Source organism: Gopherus flavomarginatus, chromosome 6 (genome assembly GCF_025201925.1).
Source record: "Gopherus flavomarginatus isolate rGopFla2 chromosome 6, rGopFla2.mat.asm, whole genome shotgun sequence".
In the NCBI taxonomy this organism is placed as follows: domain Eukaryota; kingdom Metazoa; phylum Chordata; order Testudines; family Testudinidae; genus Gopherus; species Gopherus flavomarginatus.
Window position 1 is genome coordinate 23,376,669 of NC_066622.1, and position 9,301 is coordinate 23,385,969.

Genomic DNA, 9,301 nt, shown 5'->3' on the forward strand with positions numbered 1-9,301 from the left:
CATTAATTTGCCTTTTAGGAGGCATTCTTTCCTTCCTCTGAAAATGCTTCTCACTCTGCTCTTGGAAGTTCAACCTGGGCTGTCATTTGTAGTGCCACTGTAGAGCAGAGATTCTCAGCGGTGTGTGTAGCAGAATGGGGCTATGGTACTGTTCAATGCACTTTAGCAGCTTGGAAAAAAGGACATCTGAAATCATGTAAATACTTTCTATGTAAGCAATAGTTGTAGTTGCCATAGGGATATTTTGTGATCACAAATGGAAAGAAGTGGTCCACACAACTGTAGATATGAGGTGAGGCGTCCATAAGGTAATGGTTGTCTGCACCAAGGAAAATCTTAACCCCTGTTGTAGGCAATATTCTAAATGGATTGTGTAGAGAGGGGGCCAGTCCCTGGTGCAACTGTAGCTAGCACTATAGAGAATTTATTTACAGTGGCAAAGCACTGTGCAACTAAACTATTGGTCATCTCTGTCTCTGTCACTGAGGCGTAAAACAAGATTATGACTTGTGCAATATGCTAGTTAGGGCAAGTCTTCAATAAATGTGGAATCTTGACTCTACCCTCTGCTTTTCCCACTTGATCTCCCTTTCAATCAGTGTCGGGAAGCAGTGACATGTTTCAGGTGGCCTTCAGCTCCCTCCAGCCTCACAAAGTCTCCTGCAGCTTTTTGTGCACTGCTGTTTGCTTATTGACAGGGTATGACATAATTGACAGGTGCTCAGTCAGCTTTGTGGGTGCCTGGAATGCTAAGGCCGTTCCCTGATGTCTCTCAGCACTCTGACTGAAGTTTATGCCCTTGGGAAGGGCACTATGGCCCAGTGGTTGTACTCACTGAAGGAGGAGGGGGCCTTCACAAAGATGTGTACACGGATATGGAGGAAAGCTAACGAAATTTTGAAGCTCTCTTATTTTGTATGCTGCTTGGACTGTCTGTTTGGAGTTTTTCTGCCTTTCCTTTTGCCAGATTTCTGACATGAAATTCTAGCCTTTGCCTGCTTCCTACTTAAAAAGGTTGCAGTTTGAACTTTGGCCAGCAAGGATCAACATCGCTGGCATCCTCCCAGCTGTCCAGGGACATCTGCAGGTGTTCAAACAATGACTGCTTGTTGAAACTTCTTTTGTTCCACGAAAGAGGATCTTCCAGTTTATCCAAACATCCCTGAAGGACTCTCTTGAAATTGTAACAGCAGCTTTCCCACTGGGGGGTGCTGTTCTACTGCAGTTCAAGGCACTAGTTCCCTGATGTTGAAAAAGCAGTTAAACATGCATCACAGGTGTAGTTGTCTTTTCGCTTTATTTTTTTTTGTTTCGATGTGTTGCACTAATATGCGGTACAGGGTAAAATTGTAGGGAACAGTGTTATCAAATATATTGGTATAGCCCTAGAATCCAAATTGAAGCCCCACTGCGGGGAGCTGTACAAATGCATAAAATTGTAGTCCTATTTTAGTGCTTATAATCTATGAAAGCATTTGGGCCACACAACCTGCGTCTCAGGGAGGCCGCAGCTGTCAGTGTCGCTTAATCTGCTGAACTTTACCACACAATCTGTGCAAAATTGACACTGTGGTTGGGACAATTTTTACAGGATTGAGAAGACACCATTACATGGAATTGCAGGGGCAAGAACAAACTTAAAACCAAAACAAATATATTCTATGTTGGGATCCTAATTAGTCAGCAAGACTTTAAGCTTCCATTTCACAATATGAGAACAGACTGGTCTACTAAAACAGGGCTGTGTTCTAGAGTCTAGTTTCTTGTTGAATCCCTGGCTATTACAAATATCATACTAGCCACGTTGGCAACACTTGGTAGAAAGGAAATACCAAAACAATTGGCATGTCTTTTGGCAGTTACCGGTGAGATGCTAGGGTAGGGGTAGGCAACCTATGGCACATGTGTTGAAGGCGGCACTCACGCTGCCCAGGTCCTGGCCACCAGTCCAGGGGGCTCTGCATTTTAATTTAATATTAAATGTAGCTTCTTTAAAAAGCTTGTTTACTTTACATACAACAATAGTTTAGTTATATATTATAGACTTATAGAAAGAGACCTTCTAAAAATGTTAAAATGTATCACTGGAATGCGAAAGCTTAAATTATAGTGAATAAATAAAGACTGCACACCACTTCTGAAAGGTTGCTGACCCCTGGGCTAGGGACTGCAAGGGAACAGAGACTGCCATGCCTTGTCACTATGGAGTGGATGCTCACTGTCAGAAATCAGGGATGTGAGGGATAAGGAAGCCTCTTCCAGGCATCAGGCCTGTTGATCTGAATGTACTAGAATTTTAAATACAGAATACCATTGGACAAGCTATGATAGCTCAGTGGTTTGAGCGTTGGCCTGCTAAACCCAGGGTTGTGATTTCAATCCTTGAGGGGGCCACGTAGGGACCTGGGGCAAAATCAGTACTTGGTCCTGCTAGTGAAGGCAGGGGGCTGGACTCAATGACCTTTCAAGATCCCTTCCAGTTCTAGGAGATAGCCTATCTCTATTAATTAACTAATTCAAATGCTTCAGCATTGCTTTAGTGAAATCGGAAGGATGATCTGTATGGATGCTATCCCGGACCCCTGTCCTGTATGCTCTGGACAAGCTGCAGCTGGTAATTCCCACATATGAAGTGAGCACTGGCTCTTGCTGAGGAAGACACTAGCCATCTGAAACCTGAAACATCCATTTTTAAATGTTGTTGTGCCTGTAGCCACTCATTGGTTTACAGATCTGGTAGCCGTGCTTTCTGGGGTATAGAGAAGACACCATGCAGGTTTTCCTAACAGAGTCTCCGTACAGATGGGTAAAGAAGAGTGAGACTCCCGTTTTTTTCTGATTTGTTCAGTGCTGTCCATTTCTGGAGCAGTCCAGGCTAGTGAAAGCAGGTCAGAATTTGTAATAAACTCTCTCCTTAAATGATGAGGCCAATAAAGGTTTAATTATGGAGCATGGCCTTAGGCAACTGCCAGCAGTTGAGAAATATAAAAGTTTCTATTTTCATTCTGCTTTAAACTCTTGTGCTTGTTTTTATAATGGCTGCCTGGCTGTTTTGATGATCTCTTTGGACTAAGTTGACGAGGAGGTGGGGACAAACTCTTTACTTCTTGTGATGCATATTGGAGACAGCATTTTTAGTCTACGGGCAAGAGGAGAGGTTAATTTGTCACTGGGAGGGACTGTGCCAATAAGTGATCAGAGTAAGCAGGGTTCCTTTTTCTAAAAAACAAAAAAACCCACTTACCAGGCCTTATTAAATTCGATGCAGTCTTGCCACTGACCTCAGTGGGGCCAAGATTTCACCCTTTGTGGGTGAAGCTCTGAGATGCTCAGTTGCAAGATACTAGAAAAAGACAAAGGTGGGGAAGAGGATGGTTTTTAATAATTTACATATTTACACATTTTTACAACTCAACATGGCTCCATATAAACTCTAATTTAAAAAAATAATTTTCCTTTTTAATGAGCACCTTGTGTTATATTACCTGGAAGCTCAGTTCAAGAGCATTCTATGGAAAAGAAGTTGTAGAATTAACCCTTTGGAGACCAGCAGGTGCATGTGTAAATAGGGCTTTTCTAGATGGGTCCTGGCCGTTGATTCTGTTTGTATGAGGGGAGAAGAGGGAGGGGTAAATATAAGGTGAAAAATTAGGATAAATATTCAGCTCCTTGATGTAGCTCAGAGGCATCTCAATTTTCCCCCTTGTTTTATGCATCTCCAGCCAGGCTCCATGTTGTCTCCGTCATCCTCCCTGCTGAGGAGATTTCATCTGGACTCTACTGTGAGCGCTGTAACTGGATGGAGTGGGATCCCTGCCTCCTGCAGAGAGCAAACCTGCTGCCTCCGTTGCTGGGCCCTGGAATAGGAAATTCTGCCCTGAGCCAGGTCTCCCTCATGACAGCGTAGAAAGTATGAGGCCATTGGTCATTTAGTCACTTTTTAATAAGCAAAAGGTGACTTTGAGCATTTCTTCACCTGGATCCCACTGTAGGTGCATGAGCCATATGCATGCAAGGCTGGAATTGTTTAGCTAGCAGTGTCATTAGGTCTACATTTGCCTTGTAACACTCCTTACAACTGGGGTATAAAAGCAGAGCAGCCCTAGCTACTGTTCAGTTCCTTCTCACCCTCTTGGTAGCTAGTCAGAGCCGCAGTGTCCTGCTTACCCCATAGCTTAGATAGTGAGGCTCAGCAGTGGTTAGCCACCTTGAGGTGCAGCAATACATTTCTTATGATTTGAACTTAATAGACAGGAGACCATTGTATCAGGTGAGTGATCAGCTATATCTCTCCACCTCAACCCTAAGCTTGTTGCCTCTGCAGTGAACCCAAGACTGTTGGAAGCAAAGGGGAGTGTCAGAGAGTCCAAGGAGGGTAAGGGAAGAGGTGCCCTCAGTGTAGTCATGTCTTTGTTCTCATTGGCTGATTGTCTAATCACAGCCCTGTCTTGTTTTTTTACCCATGCTGAACCTCCCCAGCAGCAGGGAGAGTGCTTCCTTTTAGTGAGTCCAGTAGGTGATGAGCAGAGCTCTGAGAGGCGTCAACACTTTACATTTACTAAAGGAGAAGAGAAAAAAATTAGCTTCTTGTGTCTTAAAATATATTTTTTAGAAAGCCTCATCTTATGCTTGGAGTGAGGTGACAGAGGTGTGGAACTGGCTACAAGGTTCTGCAAACAGAACTGAAGGAATGAGGAGACCCCTCATTCTTGACCTCATAGGCCTGCTAGCACTGGAGCATGCAGTGTTGTTAACACCCTCAGAGGGAGGAAAGGAAGGAAGGGGAGAAAGCAACTGCTGGGGGGAGTTGTTTTCAGGTTATAGATCCAGTGTCTCTATTCAGTACGTGATTTTTAGTGTCTAGTAGAGTTATGAATTTAAGCTCTCGGTTGTCTTTCGAAAGTGTGCAGGTTTCCTTTGAGGATGAGGACTGATAGGTCAGATATAGACTGAGCACTTTGTGAAAAGTGTTCGCCCAGAGGTGATGTGGTGTTTTTGTCTTTTATCATTTTTCCTGTGTAACCTCATTCAAGAGCATAATGATTGTCTGGTTTCACCGATCTAGTTGTTATCGGGGCATTCAGTGCACCAGATGAAGTAGACCATATTTTGTGATAGGCATGTGGAACTTCCAAGGTGTGTTGTGTGAGGAGAGGCAGTGTTGATCATTGCTGTGGTATGTGTATGTATGGTGTATGTCTTCAGGTTTTGTATCTGTTTTCCTGCAGGGTCTGGTGCTGCTTTGAGTTGGTGTGTCCTGGTCTGTGGGGAGTTTGCTTCTGAGGATGAGCTTGGAGAGGTTGGGGGGTTGTTTGAAAGCCAGAAGAGGGGGTTCAGGAAAGATTTCTTTCAGGATGGGGTCCCCATTGAGTGTGGGTTGTAGTTGTTTGATACCCTGTATGGGTTCCATTTATGGAGTGGTAGGTGACAACTGGGGTGAGAGCCTCATATTATGAGTAGAATGAAGTAGAAGGGCTCTCTAGCAATAAGGAGAAATGGTCGTGTGGCAAGAGGTGAGCTTAGAACTTGGGGGACACCATCTCAATGCTCTACTCTGCCACGTCCTCTGTGACATCAGGTGAGTTACTGAATCTCTCTCTACCTTCGTTTTTTGATGATAACATGGGGATAATACCTCACAGGGATGTTGTGAAGATAAATACATCAAAGATGTGCTCAGATACTGTGGTAACAGGGGCCTTATAAGTATGATAGATCTGGTTGGAGGATTCATTCTTTTGTGTGTGTGTGTGTGTGTGTGTGTGTGTGTGTGAGAGAGAGATTCTGCTAACACTCCCAGGTTTTTAGACACAGAAGTAGAGTGAGGGGTTTCATTCTCTTATGCCTCTGATGCCTTGTAATGGGGAAATCACTTGATTGCTCAGGAAACTGGACACATTTCACTCTCCATATAAAAATGAGGGGGAGATTTTCTAAGGCACTCATGATAGTTAGGCCCTCAGTGAGGCACTGAAAGTCAATGGGAGTTTTGGTGCCTATCTCTCACTTGTACCTTGGAAAATCTTCCCAAGTATGTCTAATGCTTTAGATACTGAGCTGGAAATGGAATCTGTTTTGCATTCCCCAAGTTAACAGAAGCCAGTGTTCTCTGAGACTAAGACAGGGATCTGAGAGTCAGGGCACCAGGTTCTGTTCTACCTTTGCTACAGATTCACTGTGATAGCTTGCAGGCAAGTCACTTAATCACTGCCTGCTTGTGAAATGGGGATACTGCTGACCTCCCTCAAACCAGGATGTGAGGCTTCGTTCATGAGTGGTTATAAAGTGCTCTGAAACTTGCAGAGTGGAAAAACACGGATAAAAAAGCAATGTGTTGTTATAATGAATGACTCAAATGGAGTCAATTCCTCCTACTGAGAATTTTCTTAAGTGGCCACTTTTCTTAAGTTGATCTTTTACTAAAGGCTGGACAACATTATACTGGAAATTATACAGTTACTATATTATTTGTATTACAGCAGTGTCAAGAGCCCTCCAGCCAGGTCAAATCCCCACTGCACTAAGCATGAACTCTTGCCATGAAGCATTTACAGTCTTAAAATAAAATTCTGAAAAGCTCCTAAGTCACATAGGAGCCTACATCCCGTTTTCAAAAGTGACATAGGTGCCTAATTACCATTGACTTTCAGTGAGACTTAGGTGCCTATCTAAATTGCTTTTGAAAATGGGATGTGTGCTCCTAAATCACTTAGGAGACTTTAAAAAATGTTAGTCTTGATGTAAGTCAAGCTGCAATAAGTGACTGAAACAAATGGGAGTGGGCAAGGGATAGCAGTGACATTACTGTTGGCTTACACAGACACACGCATATCTTTGCTATGTTAATGTAGACCAGTGGCTTTCAACCATTTTTTCATTTGCAGACCTTCCAAAAAATTTCCAATGGAGGTGCAGACCCCTTTGGAAATTTTAGACGTAGTCTGCAGATTTCCAGAGGTCTGTGGACCCCAGGTTGAAAACCATAGATGTAAACCAATAAGCAGATCAGGAATAGGGGTATTTGAAGGAAGACGTGCATCTATGTAATCCTACATGATATAACCTCTGATCTCTCCAGTTTCTAATACACCCATCCCTGGTATCTAGATGCTGGAGACAACATTAAAATGGTAGTGTATCCATAAAAGACATCAGTTTTCCACCTTCCTTTTGATTTCAGCTGCTTTTGTTCCTGGGGGAGGTGATTTTCTGTGTTTTTCTGCATTAGACACATCACAGGGCCAATCTGCTGCCATCGTTGTTGGGCAGGTTTGTAGTAAAAGTTAGTGTAACACTGAGACTCCAGTTGTCAGCGGGCAGGATCAAATCTGGGACCTAGTCTGGAGCTAAATGCATGAGCCTCTACTGCATGAGTTAAAAGCCACATGGCCCTTAGCTAAAGCTGTTGTAGACTTATTAATCTCTAAGTGGACTCGGTGCCACTAGAGGAGACACAGCACCACACCCAGGAGGTGTGGGTTATATTGGGTCTTGCACTGTACCCTGAAGACAGAGGTTCCATTGATGAGGTCCTTCCATTGAGACTATCCTGCAAGTGATTCCCAAATCCCCCTCCTCCCTAGGGCTGTGTTGGCTCCAGTGTCTCCAGTGAACAGAGCTGTTGCCAAGAACAGGGCAGGCCTGTGAAGGTTTAAATATGAGGACCTGGACAAGCCTCACTCCTATCGATCAGTGATCACCTGTGTGGCCAGAACTCTTCTGCAGGCTCCTCAAGGTGAGCGCTGCATATGCTGGCCCCCTCCTGCGATGTCCTCCAGTCTCAGCCCTGAGGGAGGGAGGACGTGCGTGCAGTGTTGTTATTGCCGCCATAAAGTGGAGTTCTGACAGTTCAGCTTCTCTGCCTCTTGTAAATGGTTTGGCAAGCACGTAAGCCTCCTGCCAAACATGTCCTGAAAGTCTCAGGGGATTTAGGGAGTGTAGATGAAGACCTTGACAGGTGATCAATGGAGGGCAGAGTCAGCCTTTCTTCATCACGCAGCAGACCTTTGCAACCGTACAAAATGGAGAGTACAATGTGCACTGGAAAGCACCAGGAGCTTCATCCTCTTAGCCGAGTCCTGGGAGAGACAGGCACCCTCGTCCTGCAACTAGCCTGACATGGCCTTCCCACTACCCCCACACACAGCAATTGACTGAATTAATTCTTTTGTTTCTGTTCTGTCACATGCAGGTCTGAAACTCTCTGGGAGGTGCCTGGAGTTGTCCCCTCCATTTCTCCCCACCCACCCTACCTAGTGCTGACTCAAGGCACCAGCAAACCAAGCATCAGGTGCTTGGGGCGGCACGTTTTCAAGGGCGGCATTCTGGCCATCTTTTTTTTTTTGCTTCCGGCAGCAAAAGCCTAGAGCCAGCCCTGGCGGCAGCAGCGCGTCGTATGCAGGGGGTGCCCTGGGGCTGCTGTGGTTTGCACTGCGGGGGAGCAGTGCTGCACTTTGTGGCTGGGCTGGGCGGGCTCTGAGCAAGGGACACTCGGGCTGGGGGCTCCCCCCACAGGGCGCATGGGGCCGCCTGCAGGTGCTGCAGAATGACCGCCCCCCAGCACCGCAGCCAGGGCTGGGCAAAGCGGCCTGAGCCGCCCAGGGACTGTGACAAGGCGGCCAGAAGCAGCAGCAGCAGGGCCATAGAGGGCAGGGTGCTGCCGTGCAGGGCCCGCGTCCCGCTCTCCGGGGCTCCGCTCCCTCTGGGGCGACCCTGCCCCGGCTCCTCAGCCCCCTGCCATGGTCGTCCCCCAGCTCTGCTCTCCTGGGTCCCGGACGGTCCTGGAGGCGGAATCCCTGGCTGGAGGGACCCTGGGCTGAGGTGCGGCCCGGGAGCCCTGCTGCTTACCCTGACCCTGCCAGCGCCGGACTGGCTGGAGGCGAGGGGGGAGCTGAGGGCTGGGGCAGCAGGGGGTGCAGTTTGGGGTGGGGGAGAGAGAGCCCAGGGCTGGAGCAGCAGGGGGTGCAGGTGGGGGGTAGGGGCCCAGAACTGGGGTGGGGGACAGCCAAATTTTTTTTTGCTTGGGGTGGCAAAAAACCTAGAGTTGTCCCTTCCACTCCTCCCCACAAATCCTGTCTCTTTTATAAAATTTCCGCCTCTTCTGCCCCTCGGGGTAGGGGGGGCGTTGTTCATGCTTTGATCCTGAGGCAGACTAGAGGGAGTGGGAGTTTCTAAAACTACCAGATTTGAGGCGACATCAGGGGCAGTGGGAGGAGGTGAGAAGATTCTGAATGTTCCTGGAAAGAGCCCTGCTGCATTCTGGACTGAGCAAAATAAATACAGCCCCTGAAAAATCTACCCA